General features: G+C 32.2%; 1 pseudogene; it reads left to right on the forward strand.

The window, feature by feature from the left end:
- The window catches only part of LOC142636670 (putative leucine-rich repeat receptor-like serine/threonine-protein kinase At3g14840), a 38,998-nt pseudogene extending 26,783 nt beyond the window's left edge, over window positions 1-12,215 (forward strand).
- The last annotated feature ends 2,996 nt before the right edge of the window (window positions 12,216-15,211 follow it).

A 15,211-nucleotide genomic window follows, 5' to 3' on the forward strand; every position in this document is an offset into this window, starting at 1 on the left:
ACACTGTAAGAATAGAAAACCATGGCCATAGGAAGGTGGCTCTAATACCATGTTAAAAATACTGAATAATTGTATTGTATTTCTCAACTAAAGAATATACATGTGTGCCTTTATATATGAGGCATAGAAGTGCAATACAAGTAAAAATGTAGTCTACTATACATGTTAACAGAAATCATAATCGTGATTCGTGAGTTGAAAAATTGACCTTGTTACGCAGATTTCTTAAGGGACAGGATCTAGCCGGTGTGCTTCCACCATCTCTGGTGAAGCTACCCTACCTGAAAACGGTGTAAGAGGCCTAAACATTATTTGTTTTACTACTTTGGACTTGAAAAATGATTTAAGCATCTAATTGTGCGATTTCCTCTTCATTAATTGTAGTATATTCATTCGTAACTACCTTAGTGGTAATATACCCCACGAATGGGCTTCTCGAACTTGGAATATTTGTAAGTGACTCCTTCAGTTCATATCCAAGGTTAGCCAATAAATGTTCGTTCTTATTTTTGATCAAGTGTATTTTCTGTAGAGACATCGGTGCGAACAAAGTATCAGGACCAATCCCAAGCTTCTTGAAAAGCATGACCAAACTTACATATCTGAATGCTCTTTTTGTATTTTTCTCTCACTCACCTATCATATAGACAGTTGAACTAGAACATGCTTTCATTTGGTCTAACCGGCTCTAAAATATTTAACGACATTATTCATATTCAGGAGCCTATCTAGCAATCTGTATTCTGGAACTGTTCCTCATGAGCTTGGAAATTTGGTTAACTTGGAGAAGCTGTGAGTATTTCTTTGTTTTCTATTATTTAATTTTTTGAATCAGATTTGATCATTCATTAATTTCTTTATTCTCCTTGATTTGCTTCATCCCTTATCACATGCAATGGTCTGAACTTTCCTTCCGGTGACTGCAGCATTCTTAGTGCTAACTATCTAACAGGAGAGTTGCCCGTTTCTCTTACTAATCTGACCAAATTATCAGAACTGTAAGTGGAATTACTTGTAACCGTTTCTATAGCTGGTAGTATTTACTCTATTTTTAGATTTTTCCTGTGAAAAATAATCTTCAGGTTTGTATTTTGTTCAATACTGTTTCTATTTTGGGACATATCAGTAGAATTAGTAGTAACAACTTCACTGGAAGAATGCCTGACTTTTTTCGAAGTTGGAGACAACTTACAATATTGTACGTGCCTTTTTCCTACTTAAAAAAAAAAAAAAATCTAAATCTCTCTCAGGTAAAGGTTTCAGGTGTGATAAAGATCCATTTGAATTGTGTTTTTAACAGAGAGATTCAAGCTAGTGGTTTTGAGGGGCCCATTCCTTCTAGCATTTCTATCTTGAGTAATTTAACCGCGGTGTGAGTACTACTGCCTTCTAAGTTAACAATTCTTGAGTTGCATAATCTCAGAGATATAATTGTATTTTTTTAAATTTAAGAAATTTAATGCTGAAGAACTAACATCTATTGAATTGATGGTGCAACTCTATGTAGAAGGATCAGTGACTTAGTTGGAGAGGGTTCAAAATTTCTGAACTTAAGTAGCATGACAGTGCTGAAAAGATTGTAAGTAAATTTTTTGTTGTAAAAAGCTAGAATGGAAATGATACAGAATTTATAGCAGTTTTTCTTACCTGAAGTTTATTTATATTTCAGGATGTTCAGGAGCTCTAATATCTCTGGACCAATTCCTACATATATATCAAACATGACAGAACTTCAAATCTTGTAGTTCTCGTATCATTTATCTTCTTCTTTTTTTAGCCTCTTTTATTGGAAAAGGAGTGAACTGCAGGCTGCAGCCCACATATGATTGGAGAGAACACGGTCAATTATCCCCATATTATTTATTATAAATACATGCATATGAAAGTTCAAATCTTTTGATTTATCCAAAATAAAAAGTTCTATTTCTTTTGTAGTATAACTAGTTGTCAATATATAGAAGTTTACAGATTTCAATTTTCGATAATACTTCTATTTTCTAGAACTTATTGCGCATAATCATTTCAATAATTTTTTTTTTCTTTTTAATTTAGAGTAGAAACTTAAGCTAAAATGGGTACTATTTGAAACAGAGATGTGGTATCTAAAAGCATAATATCACTACTGATTAGATAAACATTTTTGGAGTTTCTCTATCAATTAGTTGTTACTTGTTAGTTGTTACAAATTTACTATGTTTTTATTTTTGACTTGCATGCTTTTTAGTAGTGGAATTCTTGTGTCTCATAAGTTATTTTTCAATATTAGGCGGTACAGTTATAAACCTTCTTTTCTGTTATCATGACATCTGTATTGTTATATTTGCAGAGATCTCAGCTTCAACAGATTGGATGGAAAGGTTCCAGATTTTGGTGGTCTAAAACAATTGAAATACTTGTAATCTTCACGACCAAACCTTTAACATGGTTCAATTGTAGAGTATATTCAAATAAATAATTAGGCAGCTAAAGCACCAATGATATGTAACCAGGTTTGGATTTTGGCCAACATCTACGGGTGAATCTGCAATGAACTTCACTCTGTATACACTTAACACTAGAACCCTCTCCATCTGCTTTGTCTTTCAGAATAAACCTAAAAGGACCTTAAATAACTGGGTTGTTACAAGAGAAAATAAAGTAGGACCTTTAATGTAGTCATACTATCATGTGTTTAACCGGTGGTGTTGTGTTTTTTAACTAAATAGGTATCTGGCAAGCAACTTGCTCATGGGGCCTATTCCCGACTGGATCAAGAACAGAGACAATACATAGTGAGGGTTTTCATCCTAAATTCTACTTCAATTTTGCATGGACTGATAAGCACATCTTTAAGGGTTTTTTTTTTTTTTTTTTTGTTAGAGGGAAGATACATAACGAAGCTAGCTAGCCAAAATAGATGGCATAGCTGCTGAAAGCCTATAAGAGCATAAACCAGAAGCGTCAAAGCTCAAAAAATCAGAGAGATCAACAGAAGGGGGTTCTTCTAAAATTACAAAGTCTTCTTGTTGAGCACAACCCCTTCTTGAGAGATCATCTGCACATTTATTCGATTCATGATAAATATGGCTGACTCTGATTTGGTGGAACTTGTTGAGTTATTAACATGAATTGTATACATCAATTTAGACGATGCTTCATCTTATGGCCTATTTAGAGATCAGTTGGAGATTTCTCTCTCCCTGGATGAGTATCTTAACTTAAAAAAGCACATGCTAGCTTTGTTTTGGATCTTGCTCCATGTGGCTCTATAAAATAGCAATTCATGAAAAAATTTGCTTCCATTATCAAGTTCGTTGTCTAATATCTGTGAAAATTATACTGACAGCTAATATTTGAGCTAACTGGAGAAGCTTGTTGGTATGAGCCCGAATTGATGTTGGATTATCATTGACAATCCAGTTATATAGTTTAGGAATTGCACAATTTGGAAGAATATTACACTACACGTTACATGCCATCAATCATATTGATGATCACACTACTACTTTCTGTACACATTAGCCAAAAGCTTTCATGTTGTAGCCAATTTCATGAAGAAGGCTGAGAATGATAGCATTGACTAACAGTTATTTCAAACTTCAAAAGGCCATATTTCCTGTGATGCTGTTTCTGAATTATTGAAATGATTTACTTTATGAATTTTCTTTCCATTTTGAATCTTTTAAAGTATTAGCAATTTTAGCAAAATACTCCAAAAAGTTCCCTTTTGTTCTTGTTTGGAGTCATAGTGAGTTCTAATATAACAATTATGCTTTTTTTTGCAGCAAAACAGATCTTTCTTACAATAAATTTTTAGAGGGCCCTGCCCAGCCTTGTCGTGATACTCTGTAGGTCTCTACCTATTGGAGCTTTATTCACTTTGCTCTCTTCATAACCTTTACAATTATCTGAAACTTATTATTTTTTCCATTGCTTCAGAAATTTGTTCCAAAGCTCTTCTGGAAGGGACAACTTGTAAGCTTCAAACTTGTAAACTTATATTAACAACCAATAATATTGTTTTTAGTCCTTTTTCAGGTTTATTTTGGATAGCTGACACTCTTTATCTACTTCATTGATTAAGAATACTTCGCGAGTGCCTAAGCACTCCATGTTCAAAAGGTAATTATATATCTATTCAAATTAAATTAAATATTTTCCTGTACAAGACAACAACATAAATTAATTAAGAATACAATGGAGATTTCATTGTTGTTCTATCACAGTTGCTAATATTTGATTGTCAATAATATGGCTGCTTCTACATAGATCAATATTCATTGCATATAAATTGTGGAGGGAAAGCAACCACCGTTGGAAACATACAATATGAAGACAATGAAGACAGAGCTGGTCCAGCGAAATTTTATCACGAGAGGGAGAATTGGGGTTTTAGTAGCACTGGAAGTTTTTGGGATTATAACACTCTCGAAAATGGCTACATATCAAATAATGTATCCATACTCACAATGAACGAGTCCGAACTATACACAAATGCACGCCAATCTCCTCTTTCATTCACATATTATGCCCACTGCTTAGCAAATGGAACTTATAAAGTGAAACTTCACTTTGCAGAGATAGTATTCAGAGGCAATAGATCTTTTTACAGTCTTGGAAGGCAGATATTTGATATTTATGTCCAGGTATTCTGTCAAATTTATTTTTAACAGGAATTATATCAAATTTATTTTTATCTGTATATTATAGTGGAGGAGTTTTGAGAATCAACTTCTCCAATAAATTAGGGGTAAGAATTTCTACCATGACCTCTCCCAACACTGTAAAATTTGGGGCTTTGTGCACTGGGTATGAACTTTTCTTTATATTATAGTAGAGGAGTTGATTGAATTAATTTGCTGCAGGAAAAATTGGTATGGGAAGATTTTGATATTGAAAATTCTGCTCAAGGGGTTGATAAAGCAGTTGTTGTGGAACATACAGCAAATGTTACAAATAAAATTTTGATGATTCGCTTTTGCTGGGCCGGGAAAGGGACAAGAGTTATCCCAAACATGGGAATATATGGTCCTCTCATATCAGCTATCTCTGTGGAATCAGGTAACTGTACTGGAGAGAATCCTGTTGTCCAACTTCTTCCACACTCAGAATAAATTGATAATAAATAGAAACATAGAAATTAGTGGAAGTAGAACACCATAGTTATGTGCATTTAAAATGAAAGACTCAAAACCAGGTTAAAGTGCATTTAGATGGAAGACAACCAAAACTTTGTCATCATCTTCATTTCATAGCCATGCCCAGCGAATTTGTGTCTTTAAACCATCTGTTGCCATCTAGCTTTGGATTCTATGTATGGTGCTAAATATATTTCTGAATGCAATCTTATAATCACTGTTCTTAGCTTTTCTTTTCTGCAGATTTCATTCTCCCTGACTATGAGGATAACAAAATGAAGATATCCATTGTGGTTGGAGCTATAGTTTTGGTGCTACTCCTCATTTTTATGATTTTGGGTATTCTTTGGTGGAAAGGCTACTTGGGAGGGAGGATATCAAGGGAAAATGGTAATCTATGCAAATCCTGATGAGGAAATTAGAAAGGACAGTAATCATTTTCTCCAACTATGGCAGAGTTGGAACAATGTATACAAAAAATTTATTTTTCTTTTTCTTTCCATGGATCATCAGCATTCCAAAGTAACCCTTCAAAAGCCACTGCCTGATTGCAGGACTGAAGAGCATATGAACTTATCTTGAGATGATGCATGATGATTAGAGTTATTTAGTTCCAATTTTGATGATAAATGACCCCATGGGATCATACAAAAAAATTAAAATATCATTGCTTTAAAAAATTATGCATAAAGTGATTTTTAAAATGATGGTTGGCTCAAGCTCACTGTAGTTGAGCAAATATCTAAAGCTTTACATAAATCAAGTTTCTCAGAGAGAACAGATTATCAATTGTAAAATCCTTAGTTTACATTGTAGACTAAACAAATGTGTACAATGTTGTACACATTTGGTTAGCCTAGTACAATATAAACCTATAATTACCCTTATCAATTTTGAATGAACTCACTTTTGATATGTCCTCAAAAGTTGAATGAAATTTGGTTTGTCTGTTTAGTATTCTTATATTTGTTGCAAAAATGATCTTGAATGTGTTAAGCACATCTCACTCTATTCTAAACTAACAGAATATCTCACCTTTTCTTATAGTTTTTATTATTATTTAATATCAATAAACTTCTTGTAAATTCTGTGCAGAAGTAACAATGAAGAAAAAGACAAAGTTTAACAACTTGTGATTTTCAGAATTTGTTCATATATTTTTCTTTTGTTTCTTTTAGCTTCTGTGTGATCCACTACAACATAGTGCCTTCTAAAGGAATTTAATTTTCTTTTCCTTTTAAGAGCCATTTAACTGGTCAAGAGGCATGAAAATATTTTGTTATAAATTGGTCTTTTTATATTGTAAGATGCAGTCTGATATCTTAGCCTGATGCCTTTGACAGAGTTAAAAGGATTATATCTGCAAACTGGTTTTTTTACATATAGACAAATAAAAGCTGCTACCAATAACTTCAATGCTGCAAACAAGATGGGGGAAGGTGGTTTTGGATCCGTTTACAAGGTATCTGACAACTCTTTCACAATTCTAGAATGATTTTTTCTGCATCTTTTTTTTCTTCTCCTTGTAGACATTTGGAGAAATTCATGATGAACATACCTAAAAATGTATTGTTTTATATTCTTGATGTTAAGTAACTTTCATCAAAATCAAAGCAAGGAAGCCGTGAATTTGTGAACGAAATAGGCATGATATCTGGTTTACAACATCCAAATCTTGTTAGATTGTATGGATGTTGTATTGAAGGAAAACAATTATTGTTGGTATATGAGCATAGCCTTGCACATGCTTTGTTTAATAATGGTAAGCTAGTATTTTTATACCTTACCATGCATCAATGTGTGTGTGTGTGTGTATATATATATATGTAGAGAGAGAGAGAGAGAGGTTCTATCAAGTGACACATTCTATGCAAAGAGAATTGAAATATTATTAAGTGCCACATTAGAGATAGGAACAAATTAAATATTGACTTTTTGTTTCATTTGATTCAATGTTTCATGACTTTTCTAATTAACAAAAAAATATTTTTTGTATCATCTGGTTCAATGTTTTAATACTTTTCTAATTAACAAATAAATATTCTTTGTATTATTTGGTTTAATGTTTCAAGATTTTTCATTGCTCACACATCCACACAAAACTCTTTGCATTTTAATTCATTATTTTCACATCTTACATCTCTATCCCTTTATATATACCTACCCATAGCCCTTTATGCCATCCCATATCAAATACACACAAACAAAAAATGATGTCATTTACCTTCAATCTTTCAATGACACCTACCTAGCTCTAACATTGTTGTCTCATTTAATCTAAACCCATATGAGTTGGCTACTACTAAGGAAGGGGGGTTTGCATTTTATATTGAATAACAATGATAATTACAATTTTGATGTCAAGGTTGAACATTGTGGATTTATGAGTTTTGTAAATGATATGATTGATTGTGGGTATTTGAGATATGTATTTTATTTTATAATTAAGGAGAAAGAAAAAGACATTTTATATCAACTTTTATTCTATAATATTCCTCCAAAGTTTTTATTTTTTTTATTTCTCATTACTTCAATTGGATAATTATATTGGATATGTGTGTGCAATTTATAATTGTTACTTTTTATAATGAACTCATTTCTAATAAAGTTCTATAACAATTATGATATAATACATATATAACATTCTTCAAAACTATTTTACATAAAATATTACGACATTATCCGTGCATTGCACGAGTAACTTACTAATTTATATTAATAAAGAAGAATGAGGACAAACAGTCAAACACTGATGTTGAATTTCATTAAACGGGTTCTAAACATCAATTTCAGGTTCTGCAAATGGCCGATTAAAGTTGGACAGGCCTACAAGGCAAAAAATATGTGTTGGCATAGCAAGAGGTCTGGTTTTCTTGCATGAGGAATCAACACTAAAAATTGTTCATAGAGACATCAAAACCACTAATGTGTTTGACCAAGACCTCAACCCTAAGATCTCCGACTTTGGTTTGGCCAAGCTAGATGAAGAAGAGAACACACACATTAGCACAAGAATTGCTGGAACAATGTGAGCTACCTTCCTTGCTTTTGCCCCCTCTATACTTCCTTTTCGAGTCTATATTTGTTTTGTCACCTCTGCAGATCTTGATTATGAGGTAATGTGAATAGATGCTGATCACATAAGTCTGTAGTATTAAGTTCCTGCCCTGAATGGCCGAAAGTAGACCAGAATATGGCAGCTACGAAACCTCTGCACTATAACAAGTACATAAAATACTATCACAATAATATTTATTGACGAAAGTACTTGATTGGATTTTATGTGTTAGGCACTTAGGCATCTACATGTGTGTGGTACGGCCCATGCTTTTTATGCTAATTTCAAAAAAGCTATACCCTTTACTTTTCAAAATTATTGATTTTCTATCTAGACAAAATTACTTGCTAAAAAAATTAAGCTCCATTTTCAAGGAGAAAAAAAATCTCAGGATTCAATAAATCTTGGGAAAAATTTATTTACTCAAACCTCAAATTCCATGTATAGAGGCATTGAATGTTGAGAATTTTGGGGGGAAACAATGGAAAACATAAAATATAGTTGGCTTAGAGGCACAAATGAATTTGCCTTCTTTAAGATAATATTTGCGCCCACTCAATTGAGTTTGCTATAGTGCTCTAGGATAATCACCTGAGATAAAACTAAATTTGGATTCTACATCTCTTCAACGGTATATCATACTATCAAAATCTATCATCATTATCTAATTTCATGAATATGGAACACTATTTATAATCTTATACACTACGAAGAGTTGCACTTCAAAAGGCATACAAGTCTTTTAAAGCCTTCTAAAATGTTGTCTTGGCTGTTACTAGCTATTAGGAATTTAAAATGTTCATTTTCGATGATATTTTCAGCAAAATTTTGCAAAAAATAATTTCTGCTAATGTCTTACTTGAGTGAGATTGACCTCGCTTGAGTGGGCTTTAGTGTCTCGCTCAAGTGACCATTGAGTGAGCTTCTACCTCTAATCTCTTGTTTTTACTAGTCGATGTCCCGCACAATGCGCAAATACTTTATACTTTTATTTCGAAATAATTTCTAACTATTCTTTTTGGCCCTATAACACTCATCTTATGTTTAATTATATTATACATATCATTAAGAGGAAGGAAATAAAAAGAACCAAAATTATTATGAATATACATGATTAAGAATATGAATATATGTACTTAACCTAAATGAATTCATAATTATTTAATTATTTTGGCTAATTAAAGTGTACAATATCACGATAGAAAGTGGAAAGAGCAAATTGATGTGGCACTTAAGAGTCTTATCAAGAAGATTGTAGAGAGAGTCTTTCAAAATGTGTGTCTTAATTTATGATGCTAGCCCATATTTTGGAGAACGTGGGAACAAAATTATGTGGAAGGGTCATGTCTGGGTCATAATATGTAAAGTAATAAATCGGCTTGGGCTTTTCATAAGATTTGGACTGATTTTAATTTAATTTTGAACTACAACTCATCTTTTAAATAACAGTAAAAAAAAAAAGTTAATACGATTTTTTGAATAATAGTAAAAAAATACTTAATGAAAAGAGATTAAAAATGCTAAATGAAATATTAGGACGTCACATGGTAAGAGATCATGTACTCTGCATAAAATCTATATATATATCTCGATTTGTATCCCACTCAAGTGAGCTCTACTTGTGTTATTTTGCATCGGTTTCTCAAACGGAACTTTGACTACTTTTGACCTCACTCAAGTAAGCCACTAAAATACAATGTTCTTATTTTATTCCTTGTTTTTATCTTTTTCTTTTTTTTTTTTTTTTTTTTTAACTTTCAACATCAGTACTCATACATTACAACCTATATGCATGTTCATAAATATACAATATCAAAGTGGTGGCATGAATGAACATGACGGTCGAGCGATGGAGACTAGCAACTGTTGGATCTTGTCTATGATGGATTGTTTGGCTACAAGGAGAAGGTTAGCATGTGGGTGATATTTGTTTTAGTGTCCCTTTGAGAATAGCTTTATCTAATATTTTGCTAAAAAAAATATTTGCTGAAAATTGTAGATAAAAAGTAAAAGTTGAATGAATTAAGCAGGAAATTTACGTGAGATTCACAAATAATAGAGAAAAAAAAAGCAATAAATTGGCTTCTAATCAAGACCTAAATACACACTTAAGGTATGTTTGGAAAGAATGATTTTGGAGATGATAGAAAAAGAAGAGTGGAAAATAAGAGAGAAAATGGATGGAAAGGGTGTTTGGTTGGAAGGGGAGGAGGAAGAGAAAAATTGTGAGGCCAACCGTATTCTCTCTAGGCTTTGCCCAGAACTCAATTTTCCCAAAATGGGAAGTAAATCATATTGAAAATGAGGTGCAGAATATTGGACTCAAATGCCCACACGCACGTTGACAGTGTTTCTTTTTTATTTTTTTGGTGCCATTTGTTTCTTTTAATTTTTCTCGTCAGTTTTGTTTTCTCTTTTTTAGTTGCCATTTTTTTTTTCATCAGTTTTGGTTTTTTTAGGAGTTACTCGTTTCTCTTTTTTCAGGAAACAATTTTGGGTTCTTGAATGTCTTATGCTCTTTAATGTCTTTTAGTCCGATGTGCTATGATATGCTAATTTTAATGTCTTTTAGTCCATGTTTATTCCACGACACATGCGTTTAAACCTCCCAAATCTCCACTTCGCTTTAAATATTTTCAAATTTTTATTTGGCAAATAAATGAAAGGGATTAAGTTACAAAAATAATGTTGTTATCAATTGCATTATATTTTAATTAAAAAGAAATTCTTTTAATTAAATTACTCATTGTTAATTTTTTCGGACAAAGTTTGTAAGTAATGGCTACAAACTCCCACTACATATTTTGAAAATCTAATGTTGGATTACATATTCTTTATATTTTTAACATGAATGCTATATTTTGTTTAAATCGAATGTTATTTACTATTCTATCCATAAACTTTTTAATGCATAAATTAAGACTGCAAAAACTTGAAATTTAAATATTTAATTGATGATAAAGTTATTAATTTTTTTATCTTTTTAAAATTTTGCAAACATGAAGGATATAACAATAAAAAAAATGTAATCTAATAATGGATTTATTAAAATTTATATTAAAAAAGATACAGGAGTTTTCTAGCCATTGCCAATAACCAGTTTGTAGGTACACTTTTCTTCTTCTTTTTTCATCATTTAAATGGGTATTCTATTGTTTTCTTACTTGGAGAACAAATTAAATCAGTTTTGTTTGTTGTTGTTGTTGTTGATTTTTTTTCATCACTTCCTAACTCTATTCTTTTGTCACTGCAGGCAACCGTTTTACAAAAGAAAGGGGATTTGATGGAGTTGGTAGATCCAGAATTGGGATCTGAGTTCAGTAAGGAAGAGGAACTTAGAATGATCAAAGTAGCTTTATTATGCACTAATCCATCACCAGCCCTTAGGCCCACCATGATTGCCGTAGTGAGCATGCTTGAAGGCCAGACAGTTGTTGATGAAGTGGCCAGGGATCCAAGTATTTACGGCGATGAATGGAGGTTTGAAGCCTTGAGAGACCAATTTGGTCGGAGCCCACAACTAAACTCAGTTGAAGGTCAGAGCCTCGTTCAGTCAGCAAATCCAACATGGATTGGTTCTTCTTCTACATCTGCCCATGATCTCTATTCCACTAATCTTGACTCTCGGTAATAAATTTATATATAAAAGCAACTAAGCCACCACCAGCTTATGTGACAGGTAATGTGCTTTCTTAATTATAAGAAACTATGAGCTTTGTGGTTTTAATTCCAAGATAATACTTTGAATGGGATTTGGTTAGGAATGAGACATTGCTCTGCGGAAAGCACACTCATTCACTAAACCCATAGCGAACTTGTGGACCATTATTTGCTCTTGGATGAAGCTAAACGGTTACTTTCGCAAATTGTTCCTTCTTGATGATTATAAATTTTACATTAGACAGTATGGTCTAGAACTGCTCATCTAATACAATATATGGTATAGAGCTTCCAATAATTGTGTATATGTTTAAACTCTTCTACTGATCAAGTTGTCTCCCCATTTTGTTAATGCTAATTAGTCTTTTCTGGACTCGGTAGATTTATGTTGTATATATGTATAGATTTTGTGTATGTTGAGATATTGATGGTGGCATAATCGTTCATATGTGTGGTATATATTTGGGGCTTGTTTGATTGCATTGTTTAAACAACGGCTTTCTTTGTTTAAACAACAAGTACAACATGTATTTTCACAATATTTTTTCACCTACACATATTTTAATAACACTTAAACAACGTTACTAGAACAACATTACCACATAAGCCTTTGATTTCCTTGGATCATTTGAATGAGAATACCAGAATTAAAATGAACCTGATTACTACATTTTGTTTAGGATTTATCACATTGTGAAATTTAAAACTTGAACATTACATCCCGGAACATAAACTACCTTATAGCCTTCAATTTTTTATATAATTTTTGTCCTCCACCTCTCTACTAAAAGAAGGTGAAGAAACTATAAAAATAACACAAAACATGCCTTAGGTTCTTCCATTTAACACAAAACATAACTAGAAAGTGAAAAAATTATTCAGGTAACATCTAAATTTGCTAATCTGAATTCAACATAGGGATTAGTGTATTCACTAGAGGCAATTGGTGATGATATGATATGAGAGGGAATTGTAGCAAATCATCATCTGTTGAAGACGAGGACACCGTTCTTATGGTGAGATCCAAAACGATGTCGTCCAAGCCTTTGGTGAAACGCGTGTCTAAGTTAAAGAAGAAAAACACCGTTTCTCATTAAATAAGAAGTTGTCGTTTTGGATAAACAATGCAACTCTGATTACAGAGTATTGAAATGTTGCCGTTTTGTTAAGGAAAGTTAGTTACTCATCAATCAACGCATGTATAAGTCAGTTATTGATTAGCATAACAAACTCGGATATTTTAGCTAACAGGCTTGAGATATTTTGATCTTACAGTACTCTTAGAGAGAGAGTGTGTGTGTCTATATATATATATTGGATAGGTCTTAGAGCGTATATATTGTAACGTAGAAAGTAAGGGCATTTTATTTAGGATGTTATGTCGTATTTATGTTGTACTTATGTCATACCGGTGTCGTACTAGCCATTTTGTGTTATAATTTTTCATAATTACTCGTCATCATGTATGTACCCGTACTCGTATCCGTGCCCATACTTCTTAAATTGTAACGTCCTGTAATTAAGTTGATGAATTCCAATTTTTTATTCAGTAGTCTCTCTCTTTCTTTTGTATGAGATTCTACACCTTCACTATTTTCACCATACTAGCAGTAACTTTGTCTTATAGTGGTACCATTATCCATCTCGGTGGAAAATATGCAAGAGTTACACGTATCCTACCAGGCTAACAGATCACAATAGAGAACATATAACACGAACAGTACAATATATTGAAGTATAAAAAGTATGACCGTTGACTTCTCTATTTTGAAAATGAAGTGATATGATAATGTTTCCTTGGTCAAGGTTTAGATTCTTGAAGATAGCTTTAAATTGTTATTATATTCACCTTTTTTTCCCTTACAAATTTGCTTAAATTCACATCACATGATGCCACGTATTCCGACTCGTATATATATGTTATAGGCATGACGCATGAGCAATTGAACTCTTTTATTTTATTTTTTTCATTCTTTCTTTATTGGATTTTTAATTGTTTCACATAATTGACCAGTTTAATTCTCAACATTATCATGACTATTATTATTATTAATTTATTTTTAATAGAGTATTTGACCGGTCTATGTTAAGTTAATAAACGTAATCGGCAATTTTCTTAACGATCTGCAAGCACTTGGCAAAGTAGACGCTTGAACCAAGTGGCTAGATGGGACTAAATTTGAAAATAAGCAACAAAAAACATATAATTGTTGAGCACGTGCACCATATCAATCCAGCCCACACGATAATTTGTAAAATATTTATAAGGAAAAATGAACAAACAGAGTGTAAAATTTCATTAATCTTTTGATGCCATTTATTCAACCTTAATTAATGTGAGTTTGCTTAAAATTTGATTGATTTTCTACCTCATTGGTAATTTTTTTGGGATTTTCTTGTTGTAAAAGCAAAAACTCTATTATCAAATTCTTGTGAAAAAATACTTTTAGATAGCACTTCAACACAACATTGATTGTGAAAGTATTATAGATTTTAGAAAGATCACGAGCATAAAAAATTTCATTAATAAATATGAAGATACAAAAAAAGTGTATAGGAACTCTCACAAAACCCAAATTTCAATATTAAAAAAAAAGGCTCTCTTTCACAAATAACAAAGAAAAAAGAAATTGCTATGATTCTTCTAATTTGCCGCAAAATCTCAAATATTACCACATCAGAGAGAGTTATCACCAATTTGTGACATACTCTTGGTCTCTCTTCCACACTTCTCTGAATAACAAGCTTCTTACATATACAAGGTTGTGTGTAGGCAAGCATATGCAAGAAAGCCGTGCAGCAAGGAAGTCAACAACTTCGGCAACCATGCATGCATTTAATTTTTAGGGTTGATATTTCAAGCCAACTGGTCCACATAGGATGATACAAGATCCAGCGTTTGTTAACACTTGACAATACATGCAAATAATGCTTGAGAAAAATCAAGCCAACCTTTTGACAATTTCACTTGTCAATGGGAGGCTAATGGATATGGACAAAATTTGGATACAATTCTTTAAAAATTTATCAAGAAATGGCTATTAAGTTACAAGCTATACAATTCCAAACTTACCAGAATAGTTTTTGTTTGCAATGATAGTACAAATCAATGATTTGTATGTATTCAAAATTTCAAATTGTTAATTAAATTGCGATCAAAGGGGTCTATGTCAAACAGCCTATAGCTAGCTAGCATGGGATATCTTATTATTAGCCTCGTAGTCACTTGTAACTTGCAACTTGCAACTTGCAACTACTTTGAAATGGACAACCTGAAATAGATAATTGCTATCTTTAAATAAATAAAAGAGAGAGAGAAGATAATTACTACAAAACTAACATAAGACAAGTCGAATATTTAGGTGTACTGAATTAG

The sequence above is a fragment of the Castanea sativa genome, chromosome 5 (assembly GCF_040712315.1).
Source record: "Castanea sativa cultivar Marrone di Chiusa Pesio chromosome 5, ASM4071231v1".
NCBI lineage: Eukaryota > Viridiplantae > Streptophyta > Magnoliopsida > Fagales > Fagaceae > Castanea > Castanea sativa.